Source organism: Eretmochelys imbricata, chromosome 20 (assembly GCF_965152235.1).
Source record: "Eretmochelys imbricata isolate rEreImb1 chromosome 20, rEreImb1.hap1, whole genome shotgun sequence".
In the NCBI taxonomy this organism is placed as follows: Eukaryota; Metazoa; Chordata; order Testudines; family Cheloniidae; genus Eretmochelys; species Eretmochelys imbricata.
Window position 1 is genome coordinate 8812087 of NC_135591.1, and position 23071 is coordinate 8835157.

Genomic DNA, 23071 nt, shown 5'->3' on the forward strand with positions numbered 1-23071 from the left:
GCAGATGACACTAAGCTGGGGGGAGGGGTAGATATGATGGAGGGTAGGGATAGGGTCCAGAGTGACCTAGACAAATTGGAGGCTTGGGCCAAAAGAAATCTGATGTGGTTCAACAAACACAAGTGCAGAGTTCTGCACTTAGGAAGGGAGAATCCCCTGCACCGCTACAGGCTGGGGACCGACTGTCTAAGTAGGAGTTCTGCAGAAAAGGACCTGGATTACAGTGGACGAGAAGCTGGATATGAGTCAGCAGTGTGCCCTTGTTGCCAAGAAGGCCAATGGCATATTGGGCTGTATTAGGAGGAGCTTGCCAGCAGATCGAGGGAAGTGATTATTCCCCTCTATTTGGCACCGGTGAGGCCACACCTGGAGTATTGTGTCCAGTTTTGGTCCCTGCACTACTGAAGGGATGTGGAGAAATTGGAGAGAGTCCAGCAGACGGCAACGAAAATGGTTAGGGGGCTGGGTCACATGACTTAAAAGGAGATGCTGAGGGAACTTGGGTTATTTAGTCTGCAGAAGAGAAGAGTGAGCAGCCCTCAATTACCTGAAGGGGGGGGGTTACAAAGAGGATGGAGCTACGCTGTTCTCAGTTTTGGTAGATGACAAAACAAGAAGCAGTGGATTCACATTGCAGTGGGGGTGGCCTAGGTTGGATATTAGGAAACACTGTTTCGCGAGCATGGTGAAACACTGGAATGGGTTCCCTAGGGAGGCGGTGGAATCTCCATCCTTAGAGGGTTTTTAAGGCCTGGCTTGACAAAGCCTTGGCTGGGATGATTTAGTTCAGTGGTTCTCAAACTTTTATACTGGTGACCCCTTTCATATAGTAAGCCTCTGAGTGCGACCCATCCCTAATAAATTAAAAATACTTTAATACCATTATAAATGCTGGAGGCAAAGCAGGGCTTGAAGTGGAGGCTGACAGCTCACAACTCCCCCATGTAATAGCCTCGTGACCCCCTGTGGGGTCCCGACCCCCATTTTGAGAACCCCTGATTTAGTTGTTGTTGGTCCTGCTTTGATATTCTATGATTCTAAGTTCAGAGTTCTGCTCTACAAAAAAATCTAGTAAATCCAGCAGCTCTGTTCCCTCCCTCTCAATACACCTTCTGCAAACAAATTGGCAGTGCCCAGGTCGTTCTTCTCTGTGCCATGGTTTCTCCTCTACCAGGTAAAATTCAGTGTTGATAAATGCAAAGTAATGCACATTGGAAAACATAATTCCAACTATACATATAAAAAATGATGTGGTCTAAATTAGCTGTTACCACTCAAGAAAGAGCTCTTGGAGTCAGGTGGATAGTTCTCTGAAAACATCCACTCAGTGTGCAGCGGCAGTCAAAAAAGCGAACAGAATGTTGGTAATCATTAAGAAAGGGACAGAGAAGACTCTGTATAAATCAATGGTATGCCCACATCTTGAATACTGTGTGCAGATATGGTCACTTCATCTCAAAAAAGATATATTGGAAATGGAAAAAGGTTCAGAAAAGGGCAACAGAAATGGTTAGGGATATGGAACGGCTGCCATATGAGGATAGATTAATTAGACTAGGACTTTTCAGTTTAGAAAAGAGATGACTAAAGGGGGGATATGATAGAAGTCTGTAAAATCATGACTGGTGAGGAGAAAGTAAATAAGGAAGTGTTTACTCCTCATAACACAGGAACTAAGGGTCACCAAATGAAATTAATAGGCAGCAGGTTTAAAACAAATACATCTTTATTTTTTCACACAACACACAGTCAACCTGTGGAACTCCTTGCCAGAGGATGTTGTGAAGGCCAAGACTATAACAGGGTTCAAAAAGAACTAGCTAAATTCATGGAGGATAGGTCCATCAATGGCTATTCACCAGGATGGGCAAGGGTGGTGTTCCTAGTCTCTGTATGCCAGAAGCTGGGAGTGGGTGACAAGGGATGGATCACTTGATGAGTACCTGTTCTGTTCATTCCCTCTGGGGCACCTGGCATTGGACACTGTCTGAATACAGGATAGTGGGCTAGATGGACCTTTGATCTGACCTAGTATGGCCGTTCTTATATTCCCTCATAACTAGCTTTCCTTCTCTGAATTCCTCACTGGTCTGTGTTATGCCAATGGTAACTCAGAATGTCTTGTACTGAAACCACAGGAAGACTTAGAATGATGTATTCTGGAATATCCTCTGCTACCACCGTGTTCTCTACTTAAATACCCAACAGCACTAATTGCCTTAATCTATTTAAAGTGAACATTACTCAGGGAATTCTACACCACTGCGCAATGCAGAATTTTGCAGAAATTAATGTTTTGTGCAGAATTTCCTTTTTCCTCACACAGAATGGGCTGCAGAGATGTTGGCTGCCACTGTGGGGCCACTGGACCAGGCAGAGCCCAGTTTGCAAACAGAAGATGGGGGGGTGGGAATTGGAGGGTTCCCGGCAGTTGCACTTCCCAGCATGCCCTGAAGAAAGGAGGCTGCGGTGTGCAGGAAACTTTGTGGCTTCCCAGGACCCAGCATCAGGCTCTTTCTCCCTCTGAATCCCTGGGGTCTAGGGGGGGAGGGTCTGAGTGTGCCTGGGCTGTGGGGCGGGGGGGTGGGGGCAGAGTGTCTGGGCTGGAGGGAGCCTGTAGCTGGCCTCTGGGGGGTAGGGATGTGAGTGGGGTGGGGAATTGGGGGGGGAGGAGGGCCATGGCTGGGCTCATGGGGAGGGGGCAGAGAAATAGGGACTAGGTTGTCATAGGGGTTTCTTTAACTCTCTACTCCTGGGGGAATTTTTGTGTGCGCCTATATTGTTACAGATATACTTGCTGACAGGTATTCTAAAATAAATTGCCAACATAATTGAAACTGGCATGATTCTATAGTGTTATTTTGACCAATAAAATTTGCAGGATTTTAAAATATTGTGCACACAATGTTTAATTTATTGGTATAGAATTCCCCTAGGAGTAACACATTGCCTTTATCCCCCAAAGTTCTTACATCTTACTGCTCTTCGGGTAGTGGCATTTACTGAAGTAGAGCAGAGAGAAGATGGGTTGGGAAGCAGTGAAGCCAGGAAGACACAATACGGTTATAAACTAAAGCCTTGTTTTCACTAGCCCCCCCCCCAAGTGGTTTTTACTATGTGTTAACTAACAATTTTAAAATATGAATTTGGCAAGGCAGTTTTTACAGGCGTTAACTGGTCAAGATAAACCCTGTGCTCCCTCTACTGTTTTCTTCAACCAGTTAAGGGTTAAAAACACAAAGGGCCTTTTCCACACTAGGATTTTACAACATGTGAATTAACACATAATAAACATCAACACATATAGTACTGCAGCTGCACTTCTGTAGCGCTTTAGTGGAGACGCTACTATGCCAATAGGCGAGCTTCTCTTGTCGTCGTAATTAATCCACCTCCCTGAGAGTTGGTAGCTGTGTGTTTTGGAGAAGCTCTCCCATCAACATATCTCCACGAGGGGCTAGGTTGGTATGACTACATTGCTCAAGGGTGTGGATTTTTCACACCCCTGAGCGACACAGTTATACCAATAAAAGTTTGTAATGTAGATCTATCCATAGTAAAAACTTTTTTAGTGTGGACACACCAAAACTGTTGTTTGATCACTGCGCTGTAATGTGTTTGCATACGTTAAGAGCTCAGTGCAACATTATCTTCATACATCAGTGAGTTAATTCACTTACAATCAGAATTTAAGGCCAGAACACCATCTACCATATCTAGTCTGACTTCCTGTATATAATGGGCCACCAGCATCATCTAGCTTTCCACACATTAAGCGCAACAACTGAAATTAGACCAAAGTATTACAACCTTCAGGAAACTTAACTACTGTGTGCCACAGGCGGAGAATAAAAGGGACTGGGGTGCACCTATTGGTGAGGCCCCCTGCATGGGCAAGGAATAAATTAAGTGATATATACACAATCTCAGCAAGTGACTTGCACTCCACGCTGCAGAGGAAAGCAAAAAAGCCCAAGGTTACTGTCAATCTGACCTGGGAGGAAATTCCTTTCCAACCCCACATACAGTGATCAGTTAGACCTTGAATATGTAAGCAAAAACTAGCAGCCAAGCATATATATGAGAGAGGGAGAGAGACAGTGAGAATTCTCAGTTATATCTCAGAGCACCAATCCACTTCATCCTGCATCCCATATCCAGCTGTGGCCATCTCTGACGCTTCAGAAGGAGACAAAACACACCAAGAATACATTATGATGGGGCGGGGGGAGAGAAGAATCAGATTTTAGGAATATAAGACAAACTAGAAGGGATCCAAGGGCTGCAAAGCCCTGTCCCCATCACCACTATCAACCCCATCATACAAGCCCATTCAAATATGTCAGTCTCTCTCAAAACTAAGTTATTTGAACAGACAACTACTGGGGGTCTGTTACAGAACTTCACTAATGGTTTGAAACCATCTAATTTCCATCCTACATTTTTTCATGGCCAGATTCATATCCATTTGTTCTTATGCCAGCATTGTCCTTTAGCTTAAATAACTATCTACCCTCCCTGGTAGCCGCTTAATGTACTCATAGGACAACAATCATATCCCCTCTTTTTCTTTGTTTTGCTGGGCTAAACAAGCTAAGCTCTTTGAGACTTGGTTTACAGTAGCAACTTACGTCAGTATAACTACATTGCTCAGGGATGTGGAAAATCCACTCCCCTGAGTGACAGTTATACCGACCTAACTCCCAGTGTAGACAATGGTATGGCAACAGGAAGGCTCTTCCGGTCAACATAGCTACTGCCCCTAGGGGAGTGGATTACCTACATTAGTGGTTCTCAACCAGGGGTACATGTACACCTGGAAGGAGGCAGAGGTCTTCCAGGGGATACATCAACTCATCTAGATATTTGCCTAGGCTGCAACAGGCTACATAAAAAGCACTAGCAAAGTCAGTACAAACTAAAATTTCATACATACGACGACTCGTTTATACTGCTCTATATATTATACGCTGAAATAAGTACAATATTTATATTCCAACTGGTTTATTTTATAATTGTCTTTTTAAGTACAGTTTTAAATATACCTCTGAAGCACATGGCACAGGTCCTGGGATGGAGTAACTTAAATTGTCTTGGTATCTTTACTATTAGACTTAATGTAATATACACCTTTTATTCTTACAGGTCTTTCTTTCAATAATAAAAGCTGCAGAAATGAAGGTGAGAGGGTAAGAACTGTGAAGAAAAACAGAACACATAAGGGTCATCTCTGCTTCAAGGTAACTATCATCATAAATTTTACACCTTGTGAGCCAGGCCATAATATTCAGGATGACATGACTTCTAGGCTGGATTTTTTTTCAGTTGTGTTTAGGGTATACAGCATGTCTGCAGGACCTTATGGAGGGTCTTGACTCAAACCTTGAGGTTATGGCGCAGCAGACTTTTTTTCGTGTGATGATGGGAAATTAAACCAGCTATAGCAATCTTATTTTAATGCAGTTGTGTGTATAAATCTGAGCTTGTCATATCCTCTAAGGTCTGGTCTACACTTGACTTTTAAATCGACATACCTACAGTACTCAGGAATGTGAAAAATTAACCAGTGGAAGAATTCTTCTGTTGACCAAGCTATTGTCGCTTGGGGAAGTGGATTGCCTCCATCAATAGGAAAAACCCCTTCTGTTGATGTGGGACGCACTATACACTGCGGTGCTGTGGCTGCGCAATGGTGTTGTGCCACTGTAACACCTGTAGCGTGGACATGGCCTCAATAACCTTGTGTTCTTCTTCGAGTGCTTGCTCATGTTGATGTGTGCACGCCGTGTGCACAGTCGCTGGAAGGTTTTTCCCCTGTTGGTATCCATCTGGTCAGCTTAGGCACCCCCTGGAGTCACACTTTCATGGCACTGCGTATGGGGCCCTGCCGACCCACCACCTCTCCTTCTCACCGACAGTGACAGTCGTTGGAGCTTTCTCTTTTCTTTCATTTTCAAACTATCCCCTATTGTACTTGTAGTTCCTACCTATAAATAGTTTCAGTAGTTATTAATAGTTCGTAGTGTCGTGTTTTAACCCTCTCCCCTTGTTAGCCGGGATTCTCTTCCCAGTTCCCTTCCCCTGCCTGGGGCTAGGGCGTGTCTCAGTCCCAGGGGTTTAAGCTATATGGGGTCTGCCAAAAGCTGATGTCAAAGGGCGACCCACACATGTCCTGCTTAAAGTGCCTGGGGAATCCCACCAGACTGAGAGGTGCAAGATTCCGCCCTGGCACTAAGAAGGAAAGGGACCACAGGCTAAAACTGTTGCTGATGGAGGCAGCCCTGGGGCCGCAGACTGAGTCGAGCCTATGGTCCTGGCACTGGGTACTTAGGCATCAATGCGTAGCACACTGGCTTCAATCAGGGAGGTTGCGGCACCGAGGAAGGACTCTGGGGTCAAAGACCCTTGGCATCATTACTCCCCGGCACCGAAGACTTCCTCGTGTGCGAAGACCTGGCACTGCTTGCAGTCGCCAGTGCCTCAAAAAAAGCACAGGAAGAAGGACAGGGTGCTCGCCCGCTCAAATAACTGAGTGTGAGCCAGCTAGCGGAGCGCGACCATGCTGAGCCACTCTGTCTCATCCGTGTCTGAGGTGATACCTTTGACTCGGGGCCCTCAGAGGGGTCCGTCGAGTCTGGTGCCAGTGGAAGAGGGTGAAGTGGAGGATTTAGATCTCCCCTCCACGCCAAAGACCTTTGAGGCAGCCAGGGACCTCATAGCCCTAATGGGCCACAACTCTCCCAACCAATGCGAGAGGTCATCGGTCCCAAAGCCTCCGGCACCGCAAAGACCTCTGGTGCCATCCTGGGGCAAGCCACTGATGATGCGACCGACCCTGCTTGCCCTCAGCCTGGCAACGTTAGGCACTGTTCCACCATGGTCTCTGCACTCTTGACTCCTCAGAGTTAGAGATGGAGTTCTATATATCTAGAAGGAGCCAGCACTGAGTAGAGCAGCATCCTCAGGGGTCGGAAGTGGGACAATCCTTTCCACTCGTGCCATGGCCAGCACAGTGGAAGATGCCAGCGCAGTGGCCCTTTTGGGCCCTGTGGGCGTACCACCAATCCCAGAGGTCCTTTTCACAGCAATCTCTCTGTTGCCTCAGATGGACTTTGCCTCTAAAAGGAAAAGTCCAGGGCCAGAGAGCTCTTCTGAGGTACTGACATAAGCACCGGCACCATGGTCGGCAGCAAGACTGGCACGGATACCGACAACTGGGTGTGCATGGAGTCCAGGGAGCCAGACAGGAAGGTCCCTTACCAGCCTGAGCCTCCTCATCTTCACCTGATGAGGCAGTAGCAGGGAACATCCTCGGTGCCTGACCCAGCTGATAGTAGAGCCCACCAGGAGCTCCTCAGAAGGGTGACCCAGAATCTGGGACTCCAGATGGAGGAGGTCACTGAGGTGTCAAACCCTATAGTGGACATCTTATTCCCCACAGTTCCCATCGGGGGTAACACTCCCCCTTGTTTAAACAATACAAGAAACCACAAAGATCCTGTGGCAGACATCGGCCTTTCTAACCCCCACAGCGAAAGGGGTCGAAAGAAAATATTTTGTGCTGTCAAAAGGGTTCACACACCCTCCACTGGACTCGGCGGTGGGTGTTAATGGGCAGGGCAAGGCAGCAGTGGCCCACTCCCCTGGGAAAGGACACGAACAAGCTGGAGCTCTTCGGCAAGAAGATGGTTTCCACCGAAGGACTCCGGCTTCATATTGCTAACCAGCAGACGATCCTCAATTGCTATAACTTTAATTCCTGGGACGCAATGTCAAAATTTAAGGAGTTTGTGCCGTCAGACTCCAAGACAGAGTTTTCGGCCCTGGTAGATGAGGTCAAGGCGGTGGTGAGATCCACATTGCACGCCTTGCTGGACTCGGCGGACTTAGCAACCTGTACCATGTCTTGGGCAATTGCTATGCGTCGTTACTCCTGGCTTCAGGCCTCGGGCCTCCTGGGGGAGGTTGAGACGACAATTCAGGGCCTCCCGTTCGAGGGCTCCACCTTATTTTTGGAAAAAACTGACTCGAAGTTGCAAGGTTTAAAAGACTCTCGAGCCACTTTAAAATCTTTGGACCTGCATACACCCATCACCGAGTGTAAGCACTTTAAGCCCCAGCGTATGCTGCACCCTTATCAAGGGCGTTCTAGGCAGGACTTCAATAGAAGAAGGGGCAGAAATTATCAGCGTCATCAGTCTCAACCCCCTGCCAAGCAGGGGTTGGGGTCGTTGGGACAACCCCCCGGTCCAGAGGACGCATTAACTCAAATCCTGGATCCGTTGCTACCCTTCTCGGCTCATTTATCTCATTTCTACCATGCGTGGTCCCAAATTACTTTGGAACGTTGGTTACTATGCATGGTAGAACTGGGATATTCCCTCCAATTCAGTTCAACCCCTCCCTCCCCTCCCCTGTCCCTCTTCAGGGACCCCTCTCATGAGCAACTCCCTAATCCAGAGTTTCTCCTCTCCTCTGCAGGAAGCTCTCAAGCTCTGTTGCTGGAAGATGTTAGAGAACTAGCTAGCTTATATCATTACAAGAGCCTGAAACCTGAGCCTTTGAAAAGAGGATTTTTTGTTCAGATAGCTTAATACTCTGGTTTCAGTTTGTCTGTTTAACAAACACTTGAAAGAAAAGCTCTCTATGAAAGTGTCAGCATTCTGCCCCATAAAGTACAGGCTAAGGGCTAGTAGTCCCCACTGCAGAGGCTTTGCATGGTACAGCTGTGCAGTGACTACATAGCATATACTGGCAAAAGGCAAGTATAGTTGTCAATCTCCCTGAACGACAGCTGTGTTGTTTAGGGGTGTGTGACTTTTTTGCTCTCTTAACCAATGTAGCTATGCTAGCAAAACATTGTTGGATAGACCTAGCCTTAGACTTTCCCATTCATGTCCTCCTAAATGCCCAAGAAGAACAGGGAAAACTATTTAATATTCCTGATATTTAATATTTAATATTCCTGGGTAAAACAAACAGAAAAAGCTTTGGGGGAAAGTGGTCTCCTTTGTTCATCCCTAAAGAAGCAAAACAGGGGACACATTCTACTTTGCAGGTCACCTTTTAATGCTGCCACATAATTTAAATCCAGTGTAGTGCAGAATAATGGGGCTATTGATCTCCTTGAGTTCTGAGTATATTTAATGAGGAACATGGAAGGCTTCATGGCAGTATATTGTGAAAGTCTGTTATGGAGCTCAGGAGAGAGTCTAAAAGTATGTGAGATGTGCATATATGGAAGAGTTGTGCTTGGCATGCGCCAGGTGAGAATAACTGGGAACAGTGGGATCAATTGGAGTAAAATTAAATTTAAAATGAAGAAAAACTTCCAAGCAACCAGGCCTATTAAGGTGGAATAGACTCCTTTGGAAAGAATAGGGAAGTGCCATTGCTTGAGATGTTGAAGGTTAGACAAAGCACTGTAACAGTATAGGGAGCTGCCCTGCATGGACCAGAGCATGGACAAGGTGACCTCAAAGGAATTGTCTATGTCATCTAATTCTAAAGTTTCTGCAATGATCACAAAGCAGTCTATATCTCTAGGGGCAAAACGACTTTGATAAAATGTGAGTAGTGAGCACCCGAATCAGATCTCTGGATGTGGAGAAGAAACTGTGCAGGTAACTGTAGATGTCAGAGTTTACACATAATTGTGTGAGCAAGGATTAAGGATTGTAATAACAGATTATTGCAGTATGACTATTAAATTTGTTCCAGACAATGCAGTCTTGCTGGTGACATTAATGCTGTTCTCACCAGCTGCCTAAATCGGTCAGATGGAAAAGTAATCCTATTTGTGATTCCCCACTGAAACAGATTGCATAATTAAAATAGGGAAGATCTGCTGTGAATTTAAATTAGCTGTTTTTGTATTTTGCTGCTTCTATTTGCAGGTTTTAAAGCTGTATAGTGAGGTGGAATTGCACTGATATTTGCTTAAATGTTATAGCTGTTGGACATCAGTGCCCACTCCATGTTGAGTTCATGGTATAAGAATGGATTTTTATATAGTCTTAGTAAAAGCAAATTCAGCCCACCCACTTCCTTTTTTGTGAGGAATATTCAGGAAATTGATGAAACTGCATAAATTATCATAGCAGTTGGGTCTAATTAAATACTTTGCATCATATAGCTTGGGATATCAAACAAATTCCCTTTGGAGTACATATTCATAGATTCCAAGACCAGATGGAGCCATTGTGGTCATCTAGTCTGACCTTCTGTATAACACAGACCAGAGAACTTTCCCAAAATAATTCCTAGAGCATATCTTGTAGAAAAGCATCCAGTCTTGATTTAAAAACTGTCCATGATGGAGAATCCATCACAACCCTTGGTACGTTGTTCCAGTGGTTAATCACTCTCACTTTTAAACATTTATGCCTTAGTTCCAGTCTCAATTTGTTTAGCTTCAACTTCCAGCCATTGGATCATGTGTTTTCTCTGCGAGATTGGAAAGCCCATTATTAAATATTAGGTTTCAGAGTAGCAGCTGTGTTAGTCTGTATTCGCAAAAAGAAAATGAGTACTTGTGGCACCTTAGAGACTAACCAATTTATTTGAGCATAAGCTTTCGTGAGCTACAGCTCACTTCATCGGATGCATCCTATGAAGTGAGCTGTAGCTCACAAAAGCTTATGCTCATATAAATTGGTTAGTCTCTAAGGTGCCACAAGTACTCATTTTCTTTTTATTAGATATTCGTTTCCTCTGTAGGGATTTATCAGCTATAATCAAGTCACCCCTTAATTTTCTCTCTAAGCTAAATTGTTTGAGCTCCTTGCGTCTTTCACATCTTTTAATCATTCCCATGGCTCTTTTCTGAACCCTCTCCAATTTATCAACATCTTTCTTGAATTGTGGATGCCTGCACTGGATACAGGATTCCAGCAGCCAAATACAGAGGTAAAATAACCTCTCTACTGCTTTTCTTGATTTACCGGTCTATGCATCCAAGGATTGCAGTAGCCCTTTCGGCCACAGTGTCTCACTGGTAGCTCATGTTCAGCTTTATCCAGTATGACCCCAAAATCTTTTTGAGAGTTGCTGTTTCCCAGGATAGTCCCTACAGTCTTTGTTCCTAGTATGTATACATTTACATTAAAATGCATGTTATTTGCTTACACCTAGCTTACCAAGTGATCCAGAACAAACTCTGGGGTTTTTACCCACAAAAGCTTATGCTCAAATCAATCTGTTAGTCTTTAAGGTGCCACCGGACTCCCAGAATGAACTGTGTCAGTGATCTGTCCACTTCGTTATTTACCACTCGCCCAATTTTTGTCTCACCTTGTAGGACCATACTAGACACACCTCTTTGATGACTATTCTCCATCTACAGTTACATTTTGAGACCTGTCAGTTAGCCAGCTTTTAATCCATTTAATGTGTGCCATGCTAATCAAAACGTTATACCGTACCAAGTCAAATGCCTTACGGAAGTCTAAATATATTGCATCAACTCTATTACTTTTATCAGCCAAAGATGTATTCTCAAAAGAAATCAGTTTGGAAGGATCTATTTTCCATAAACCTGTGTTAATTGGCATTAACTATATTACCCTCCTTTATGTCATTATTACTTCAGTCCTGTATCTGTTGCTCTTGTATCTTGCCCAGAGTCAATGTTAGACTTCACCCTTTTTAAATATTGGTGCAGCATTAGCTTTCTATCAGTATTTTGGAACTTCTTTGATGTTCCACGACTTAAATCAACATTAATGGTCCAGTGAGCTCCTCAGCCAGTTCTTGTAAAACTTTTGACGGCAAATTATCCTGACATGCTGATTTTAAAATGTCTGACATTAATATCTGCTGTTTAATATTCTCCTGAGATGCTAGTGGAATGGAAAGATTGATATGACTACATCATCTGTTTTTTCCAAATACCGAACAAATATTTGTTGAACACCTCTACCTTGTCTGCATTATTATTGATAATCCTACCACTTCCATCTAGCAGTGGACTAATATCATGGTTCTGATTCTTTTTCTTTCTAACAGGTTTCAGAGTAACAGCTGTGTTAGTCTGTATTCGCAAAAAGAAAAGGAGTGGACACAGTATGCATCCGATGAAGTGAGCTGTAGCTCACGAAAGCTTATGCTCAAATAAATTGGTTAGTCTCTAAGGTGCCACAAGTACTCCTTTTCTTTTTTCTTTCTAATATTCTTAACTTCTTATCCTTAACTCTGCTGGCCATAGACTTTTCCTTGTGTCCCTTTCCTTCCCTTAGCATTTTTCTACAGTTCCTAACTTCTTATTTATAGTTTACCATAGGTGCTGATTGCCCCACCCATCAGCTGATGGGTGTAGAGCACCCCTGTTTTTTCTCTGGGGGTGCTTGAGCCCTTGAGCACCCATAGAGTTGGCACCTATGGTTGTTACTATTAATCCCCTTGGTTGAGGGTTTTTGGGCTTCTAGTAAAGTGTTCTTAAACAATTGCCAATTGTCATTCAAATTTTTTTGATTAAATTCTCTCCCCAAGTTAGTGAATAAGACAGCTGTTAAACAGTACACGGACTACACAAGTTGAGGGCAACAAGTGAAAAATATAACATGGAATTGAAACTGCATTGACAGTTTAGGTGTGGAGAGCGTAACTACCTAACCAGTAGATTCTTAACAGTTCTCTGTGGAGGACTTTCCGGTGTTCTGTGGAGTGCATACCCTCATTTTCAGCTGCTAAATTGGACAGCTGAAATACTTCTGATGTTACTCTGATGTATGTAATTGCTGTAGTTGCCACAGGGATGTTATGTAATAGTCTGTTAAAATGTGGACAGTGCTATGAACAAGTTTGTGATCTTACATAAGCTGAAATTTGGCCAGGGTACTTGGTCAAATATCCTGATTCTTATGCAAAGTGCATTGGATGTGTAATGGCACAAATGTTGAGAAATTTTTTAAAAAGTCTCATTCAAAAGACTAATATCCAGCTATATGCGACCCCAGCACCATGCTGGTGTATTGGGTTCAGTATACATTCTTAGCCTGTGACAGTGGGGTTATGGTCTGTGACTACTGCTGCTAGGGTGAGAGTGCCCCATACTGAATCATAACCTTCCTCTATTTTGTGTGGTAGCCAGAGGTCTTAAAATAGTTTTGGTGACTGTCCTGTATTGTGTACCTTACCTTAAGGATTAGCACTGTAGTTTTCTTAAATTTTTGCTGCACTTCTGAATTAACACCTCCAAATCAATCTGTCCTATCTCGTCTATCTCCTATCTCCTTCTGCCCCTCCACCCCCACGAACATGATACAGTTCTGTGGTGACCTAGAATCCTATTTTCCACATCTCTGACTCAAGGAATATTTCCAACACACCTCTGAACAGCATACTAACCCACAGAGACCTTCCTACCAGCACTACAAAAAGAAGGATTCTGGCTGGACTCCTCCTGAAGGTCAAAATAACAGACTGGACTTCTACATAGAGTGCTTCCGCCGACGTGCACGGGCTGAAATTGTGGAAAAGCAGCATCACTTGCCCCATAACCTCAGCCGTGCAGAACACAATGCCAGTCACAGCCTCAGAAACAACTCTGACATCATAATCAAAAAGGCTGACAAAGGAGGTGCTGTCATCGTCATGAATAGGTCAGAATATGAACAGGAGGCTGCTAGGCAGCTCTCTAACACCACATTGTACAAGCCATTACCCTCTGATCCCACTGAGGGTTACCAAAAGAAACTACACCATCTGCTCAAGAAACTCCCTGAAAAAGCACAAGAACAAATCCACACAGACATACCCCTAGAACCCCGAGCAGGGGTATTCTCTCTGTTCCCAAGATCCATAAACCTGGAAATCCTGGACGCCCCATCATCTCAGGCATTGGCACTCTGACATCAGGATTGTCTGGCTCTGTAGACTCCCTCCTCAGGCCCTACGCTACCAGCACTCCTAGCTATCTTCAAGACACCACTGACTTCCTGAGGAAACTACAGTCCATCGGTGATCTTCCTGAAAACACCATCCTGGCCACTATGGATGTAGAAGCCCTGTACACCAATGTTCCACACACAGATGGACTTCAAGCCATCAGGAACAGTATCCCCGATAATGTTATGGCAAACCTGGTGGCAGAACTTTGTGACTTTGTCCTCACCCATAACTATTTCACATTTGGAGACAAAGAATACCTTGAAGTCAGTGGCAGTGCTATGGGTACCCACATGGCCCCACAGTATGCCAACATTTTTATGGCTGACTTAGAACACTGCTTCCTCAGCTCTCGTCCCCCAATGCCCCATCTCTTCTTGCGCTGCATTGACAACATCTTCATCATCTGGACCCATGGAAAAGAAGCCTTTGAGGAATTCCACCATGATTTCAACAATTTCCATCCCACCATGAACCTCAGCCTGGACCAGGCCACACAAGAGATCCTTTTCCTGGACACTACTGTGCTAATAAGCGATAGTCACATAAAGAGAAAAGGAGTACTTGTGGCACCTTAGAGACTAACAAATTTAACTGAGCATAAGCTTTTGTGAGCTACTGCTCACTTCATCAGATGTATGCGTGGAAAATTCCACTGCATGCATCTTTTGCAGTGAGCTGTAGCTCACGAAAGCTTATGCTCAGATAAATTTGTTAGTCTCTAAGTTGCCACAAGTACTCCTTTTCTTTTTGTAGATACAGACTAACATGGCTGTTGCTCTGAAACCAGTCACATAAACACCACCCTGTACTGGAAACCTACTGACTGCTATACTTACCCGCATGCCTCCAGCTTTCATCCAGACTACACCACAGGATCCATTGTCTACAACCAAGCTCTAAGACACAACTGCATTTGCTCCAACCCTCAGACAGAGACAAACACCTACAAGATCTCTGTCAAGCGTTCTTACAACTACAATACCCACCTGCTGAAGCAAAGAAACAGATTGACAGAGCCAGAAGAGTACCCAGAAGTCACCTAGTACAGGACAGGCCCAAAGAAAGTAACAGAATGCCACTTGCCGTCACCTTCAGCCCCCAACTAAAACCTATCTAGCGCATCAAGGATCTACAACCTATCCTGAAGGACGATCCCTCACTCTCTCAGATCTTGGGAGACAGGCCAGTCCTTGCTTACAGATGGCCCCCCAACCTGAAGCAAATACTCACCAGCAACCACACAACAAAAATACTAACTCAGAAATCTATCCTTGCACCAAAGCCCGTTGCCAATTCTGTCCACATATCTATTCAGGGGACACCATCATAGGGCCTAATCACATCAGCCACACTATCAGAGGCTCGTTCACGTGCACATCTACCAATGTGATATGCCATCATGTGCCAGCAATGCCCCTCTACCATGTACATTGGCCAGACCGGACAACCTCTATGTAAAAGAATAAATGGACACAAATCAGATGTCAAGAATTATAATATTCAAAAACAAGTTGGAGAACACTTCAGTCTCCCTGGTCACTCGATTACAGACCTAAAAGTTGCAATATTACAACAAAAAAACTTCAGAAACAGACTCCAATGAGAGACTGCTGAATTGGAATTAATTTGCAAACTGGACACCATTAACTTAGGCTTGAATAAAGACTGGGAGTGGATGTGTCATTACACAAAGTAAAACTATTCCCCCCTCCTCCCCACCACTGTTACTCTCACCTTCTTGTCAACTGTTGAAAATGGGTCATCCTGATTATCACTACAAAAGGTTTTTTTTCCTCCTGCTGTTAACATCTCACTTTAATTGATCACTCTGATTATAGTGTATATGGCAGCACCCATTTTTCATGTTCTGTGTGTGTGTGTGTGTATCTTCGTACTGTATTTTCCACTGCATGCATCCGATGAAGTGGGTTTTAGCCCATGAAAGCTTATGCACAAATAAATTTGTTAATCTCTAAGGTACCACAAGTACTCCTTGTTCTTTTTACCTTTTTATTGTAAGTAGATGCATGGATACCATGGTGGAAGGTACAACGATGCTGGCTTGCTCAGCAGAGCTGCGGTAAAGATTGGATTAAACATATGTCTATTATGTAAATTGCAATAAGCTTTTATACAGTAGAATGATGGATAAATTAAGATTTATAGTTTGATACATGTTTAAATATCAATACTGTGTTTCTTTCAAAAATGTATAATCCTGTAGAATCTTTTCTAGGTACATACATGTGTAGCTGGGAGTGGAAGCATCAGTGAAGCCTGTATATGGGAGCTAGGAGTTCTCTTCCTGGCTCTGCAAGACATGTGATCTTGTGTAAATTAATCTCCCAGATTCAGTTTCCCTCTGTAAAATGTGTATAATACATGTTCCTTAGGGCTAGTGAAATGGAACTCATAATTCCACTATATAACACTATGATCCAATGTATTTGAACAGCAAAATTGTATCTCCGTCTCTGTGGACATAGTTCATTCTCAGCACTTCTAAAAATTATTCAGACTGTTTCGTGCACTCTTTGAGAAATTAAGTAAGATGGGTTACCAGTCTTCAGTGAGGATCAGTTGCTCTGGTGATTGAAGAAATTTATCTGCTTTTGTAGAAGCACAGTATGAATTTTCTACTAAATTAAGATGCACTTGTTTGTGTCACTAGAGTTGTGCAAAACACTGTTGCTCTGCTTCCCCATGGTGTAATTAGTGGTATTGGATAACTACAGATTGATGCAGTTTTAAAAAATGCAGGACAAAATTTTCATCTCAGCCTCTACTAGGCCTCCCTTTTCGGTAATTGCAAATCGCAGGCATATTTAACTTAGTTATTTTCAGGTGCAGTTAAAATACCTTGAAACCACAAAAGTGACAGTAATTGCAAATGCAAAGAGGCTGGCTTTAGAAAACCTGGCCCAGAATATCCCTTTAATCATTATAGACACAAGGTGGGTGTGGTAATATATTTTATTAGACCAACTTCTATTCATGAGAGAGACAAGCTTTCGAGCCACACAGTTTTCACAGTTGCAGCTTTCTAAAGTGTCACCTTCTGAGCTGAAATCTTCAATGTTTGCTTTCTGCACGGAAGGGGAACTTCCATGAAGTTGAATAAAATCCCTTTCACTTAAAAATAAATAAATAAAAATTTAAAGAATTGAGCCCTTCCCTTCCCTGTCTCAAGCAATGTGTTTTGAAACATCCAACTTGACACAAACAATCCTCAGTGAAGGACAGGTGGTGATAAATGAGAGGAGGGATTAAACAGTGATAAACAAGAAGAGAAAATGCTGTTTACTGTAGGTGGAGCTGATAGCAACCAGGCTTCTCGGGCTACTGGGTGGAGAGGGGAAGAAAAAGAAAGATGGGCCAAGCTTCCTGCCAGCTACCCATGTACCCAGTGCATGGGCCAGCAAACTCCTCCTGTGTGTTCCTCCTCTTTGGCAACACACAGGGCAAGATCCCCTGCAATTAGTGGGCAAGGAAGAGAGAGCGTGCATGTGAGTAAGGCTGGGCTGGGCTTCTCCTCTGCCCACCCCACACTAACCACTAGATCCAAGTACCCGTCCCCATTCCTCTGGGGAACAATCTTTAACTGCTGCTAGCTAATGCTGTTAGTCCTGTGGGTCCAGTAGCAGTAGTCTGTACTGCAGTGCTGAAGATTCAGAGGTCAGATGCTGCTGCTGACTCATGATAGGGTTGGGGATGACTGTTAGTAGCATGTAGTTTTTACCTTTCTTGAAAGAAAAAAAAAATGACTAGGAAATTCCTTCCTCTCTGTCCGCACGCCCGCCCCCCCTTCAGACACCTTTGGTCCCCTTGTTCATATTCATTATGGTACAGAGTTTAATTTATATGATACTTTGTGTTTTTCACAGGATGCGTGCTTCATTAACTGCACCACATGAATGCACAAGAGGGTAGAATTAAGGTCATGCAGGCAAACATAAATCTGGCATTTCCTAGCTTTCAGGTGCTTAACTTTGTACACTAAACATTAGTTAACAAAATACTTGTTTGTGTGTGTAATATGTAAAATGACCAATTATATTGTAGGCACGTTAATATCTGTGCTATCTGACTTATTTTTAAATGGACAACCTCAATATCACCTTAATGCTGGGTTTTTTATTTAAAGTTTACTCACTTTTTTCCCTGGTAAGCTGTTGCTACGTATCATGTGTTTGCCCTTTTTACTTCCCCTTTGCACCTTTTCTGCAATAGTTTGTGTTCAAATACATGTTTGTGGCTTTAGCAAAGCAATTGGGGAGACTCGTTATGATCTAAAACTGCATTTAAGCATTATCTCGTTTAATTCTAACAATGCTTATTTGATACACAGGCCCGGGAATAGAAATAGTTGATTTCTTTGAAAATGGGAAAGCCAAGGCCCTGCTTTAAAATGCAGCTATTGTATTTGCCTTATGCGATAACAGACTAAATCTCTCATTATTAAGACCCTAACTGAATTGCAGGATGATGTTCAAATAATTGCGGCTGAGTCGTGGACTAAGCATGGAATATTGCGGAAAAGTAATAATGGACCTTTATTAATAGGAGTAATTTGGAAAAGCCACAGTAGACGTATTTGTTTCAGAAAAAATTGCTGGAATGATATAAACATTCAACTATTAGTTTATGCATTCAATTTTTTTGATAACCAGAGAGTTTGGTGCAACTACAGAGCTGTTTGTAGGGGGCAGGGCAAGGCAAGCGGGGAGCTGCCCAGGGTGCAAAGCTGGGGAAGGAGGGGTGGAAAAATGAAGGGGGGGAATGGTAGGGCGTAGAATGCTGCAGTGGACATGATATTGCCAACCTTACTTCTGCGCTGCTGGTGGTGGTAGTGCTGCCTTCTGAACTGGGAGCTGGAGAGTGACGGAAGTTGGCCAGGCATCCTGCTCTGAAGGCAATGCCGCCACCAGCAGCAGCAGCGCAGAAGTAAGGGTGACAGTACCATGCCTGCTGCAAGGCTCTAGCCCCTACTTTGTTTTTCCTCATTTTTTCATCCCCATGCTTTGCACTTGAGCGTCTGCCTTACTTGCCCTGCCCAGGTTATGGCCCTGCCCAAAATTCTTCAAGATCATTTAATGTAATAATGGATGTGTGTGTTGCAAACCTCAAAATTTATGTAAAGTTATGGATTGTGCAAAGTAAATTAATTTAAAACAATTGCAGTGGAAGCCTAATATTGTAGAATCCGCAGTTTCTTTTGCGAATGAAGTCGGACCTTACTCATTATAAAATGACCTGTTAACTTGGCCATTCTCCAGACTGCAGTATTGGATTCCTTTTACAGGCTGTGTGTCAGCAAATTCAGGTGAGTCATGTTGTTAGTCATGTGCCCTTATTGTAGGGACAGATGAGAGGAACAAAGAATCGGTGGAGGAGAAACTCTGTCTGAAGCCAGAGGACAGTATACTTCCTGTTTCCTGAGGCTAGTGCTGCACTTACTGATTAGAGTGAAGATTGTTTGTTTCACTTGCACTGACTTTCCTTTCTGGGAACATCTGAGGAGTTGCTAATGGCTTATAATCTTAGTTCTTCAGATAAATTAGAAATGTGAAATGAACACTGTCAAATAAATCTTCAGTTTTTATTTTACACTCCATTCAACACCTTTTCGAACTTGACATTTTACTTTGGATAAAATTTTCAAAGCGCTTGAGTGGTGTAATGGCCTGTCACATTGACACGTAAATCACTTTTGAAAATGGAACTTAGGTGCCTAAGTCACTTAAGCACTTTTTGAAAATTTTACCCTCTCCCCACCACCAGTGCATAAAGGGCTTGTTGATGTTTCCCCAGATTTACAATGGATGGAATCTGGTTAAATTGAAAATGTATTTGGGGAAAAAAAAAATTAGGTGTGACCATTTCAGATGACCTGCCCCATTTTTGCTGTAAGGTTATGTAATGAATACCCTAAAATACCCGGGTTTTATGGGTATTGGCACAGAAGAGGACCTACTACACTTACATTTGTGTGCCTATGACTGGGATGTTAAGTTCCCAGAAGTCATAGTGAGCTGGTTCCATGCTTCTGGCGCACCTCAACATCCATCTGAAAACAAAGGAGCATCCATTTTCTGCCTGAATAACATCTTATATTAAATTGTTTGACACAGGGTGTCTCAAATTAGCTTATTTAAGAGAATATGCAGGTCCTTTTAATTGCTGGATTACAAACAGCCCAAATAAAGTAGTGGGAAAAGAAGCTTTTTTTTTCCCCCTTCTGTGACAAATAAGGGCGCACCTGGAGGCGGCTTGTTCCGAATGCAGACTGTGACGGGGTTCGACTCACCGCTGCTGGCACCTCCGGCTGGTTGCTCTGGGAGTTAGCTCTCGACTGCTGCAGAGCACCCTCAACGCATGGTATCTTGCCCATCATCTGCTCTGCTGCCCTGGGACCCGCTTACTCAACGCTTGGCGGCGCCCCCTTCATGACTGTCTTCGTTCGCCTCAGGACACCGCCCTCTGGCAGTGCCCACTCCTCTAGACTCACCCCCTTCTGTGTGTGGGGGGTTGGTGTTTGCTAACAGCAGTCCTTCTGCTTGCACCTGCATTGGTGGCCAACCACAACCCTATATTCTAGCTCCTTGTCTCAGGGGCAAGTTGTGGTCTGTCTCAGCCCCTCTCCTCAATGGCCAGGTGCAGTGCCAGTGAGGAAGTGGGGGACCCAGGCCCACCTGCTACTCTGGGTCCTGACCCAGGGACCCTCTAGCGGCAGTCTCCCTCTGACCTTCTTCTCTCCCCTCTTGTCTGCCTATTTTCCCTGGGCCACTTCCCCTTTGGCCGTATGCACCTTCTCGACCCTTTTTAGCATGGGCCGCAGCCTGGCAGGTAATGGGCTGGAACTCCACTCTGCTCCCCCAAGCCTGCCCAGCACTACTCTACCCAAGGTGCTGCTCCTTACCTCAGGAGCTAGTCCTTCTCCCTTGCTAGCTAGGGAGCAACTACCTTTGCCTCTGCTAGGCAGCCTTTATATAGGACCTAGCCCGGCCCTGATTGGCTCTCCCCAGGCCTTTCCTGACAGGCTGCTGGTCTGCACAGCCTCTCCAGCCTGGTCAGCCCTTTCTCTCAGGAGGTGGGGCACCGCCCCACCACACAGACTAATACACATGTCTTATTTTTAAAATATTACACTTGCACATGTGCTGCCCAGGAGCAACAGCTTTTTTCTGGAGTATGCCTTATTCACACATTCTCTTTGATACCACTTGGTTTTCCAGCTTCATGCTGTTAATGGAAGCATCTTGATGCATCTGACTATCATAATTGCTCTAACATGATGAAGTTGCAGTATATCCTACCCCTGGCATCTTGAATGTTTTGTTGTGTGTCTAGGAAATGCAGCTCAGAGCTTGCCCACCTGCTTAATATCTTGTTCGCCTTTGACTTTCACAAGACTGTCATCTCCTGCGATTGTTCGTTCGGAGTGAGTGTTAGTGTGGGTATGTGTGTGTTGGTAAAGCTTCCTCTGACTTCTTTTTTAGGGATCCTGTTTCACTGTCCTCGTCCTCTCCTCCTCTTCCTCTATATCTTATCACTGGGTGAGGTCATCCACTCTCACTGTGTCGACTACAGTTTCTGTGCTGACTTGCAAATCTATCTTTCTGTTCTTGGCCCATCTCTTGATCCAGTCTGGCACCTCTGCCTTCATTTTAAACCTATCCGGGGTAACTGGTGTGCACTACACAGAAGTGGTACCTTCTTTGATATCTTCCTAGTTTATACCAACACTCCCTCGGGCATGGCTTCTCTCTTACAGAAACTTTCTCCAGCATGTCATTCTGGGGCTGGCCTTTTAATTTGGCAGGACCATGGAGCAGCAACATTAAACTGACTGCTTGATGTCCCTCTCCCCCACTTTGTTACTGAACACATCATCATCCATCCTGTCACAAACCCATAACCTGTGGGTCCTATCTCACCCAGATCATCCAGGCAGTATTCATATTAGTGTGCTGCTTTCACAACATTTCTAAGACCTACACTCCTATCCAGGCTCCTGTTATCTGCCACAACTTCTCTGGCTTCCTTGGTAGCGGCTACACCATGCCTCTCCTTTAAACACAGAGCTCCTGAGATCACTTGGATCCATCATTCTGACCATGTCGGCCTCCTTCCCTTGAATCCTTTGTTTGACTCCAGGTTCACCACCACATCAAATTCAAGCCTTCAAAGCCCTTCACAACTATTTGTCCACACTCATTTGACTGTCTCTTGTCATGCTCCCAAGGATGACAGCCTTAAAACCCCATTTGCGCACTTGTCCTATAACCACCTCTGTTTTTTCCCCTCCATAACTCCCCTTATGCGTGGATCACCCAAGTCTTTAAGGTAGCTTTTTTTCAGTGTAGCCAATCAGCACCCTCTCATGACCAGTCTGATGCACTGCAGCCACATTGTTTTCTGCGTCAGCACTCAGAACAGAGGTTGGAAAAACAGAAAAAGACCAAAGTCTTTCTGTTCTGCAGGGTAAGTTTGAAAGACTGGTTTAAGATGAAAATAGAAGCCAAAATAATTCAGTCTTTTTCCCTTTGAAAGAAAAGCCTAGCACATCTTTAGCAAACAGAACTTAAAACAGTTTACCCTTTTTGTCTTAAGAGTAAATTGTAGTAAAATAGTCTGTGTGAAGCTCTCTCCAGGCTGACTACAATCCCACCATGAACAAATATGAAAGAAACATAATCTCTTGGAGCAAGTCTTTCCAGGCTGGCTATACTCACCATGTGAACAAATCAAAGAAAAGCAAACTTAGTTTCTTCACTAAGTTTTACCTACTGGTGTGGCACAAACTTTCCCAAAGGCCCACCACACAGGATGATCTGTTTACTCCCAGCAATAATAGCAGCTGCCTTCCTGTTTCAATATTTGCCCCAGCCTGTGCTGCTTGAAGGCTAACAGGTCCTAGCTGACTCAGAATCTGTTCATTGATCCATGTCTTCCCTAGCTTGAAGCCTCCTGGCTTCCTTCCTTGCTCATGCCCTGAACTGTACTGGGCCCCTTGGGGATAGTATGTTCTATCACAGCAATATTTCCCTAAGCCCCTTGATTACACTTTTATCTGTTTAAGTTTTTAAAGCAGTTTTGAAGTTGTCTAGTTGTAATAATAATATAGTTGTCTCTTCTCTTATTTTCCACATTGGCTCCAAAAAATATATTCCCCCGTCAG

The 23071-nt window shown here is 44.1% G+C and overlaps 1 protein-coding gene across 9 annotated transcripts in view; it reads left to right on the forward strand.

Annotated features, from left to right (window-relative positions):
- The window catches only part of BRD4 (bromodomain containing 4), a 225180-nt gene that overhangs the window by 82463 nt on the left and 119646 nt on the right, over positions 1-23071 (forward strand). For all 9 annotated transcript variants that reach the window (XM_077838392.1, XM_077838391.1, XM_077838398.1 and 6 more), the window contains one exon: positions 5146-5240. The gene's annotated coding sequence lies outside the window, so the exon portion shown is untranslated. The remainder of the gene's footprint in view (positions 1-5145; positions 5241-23071) is intronic.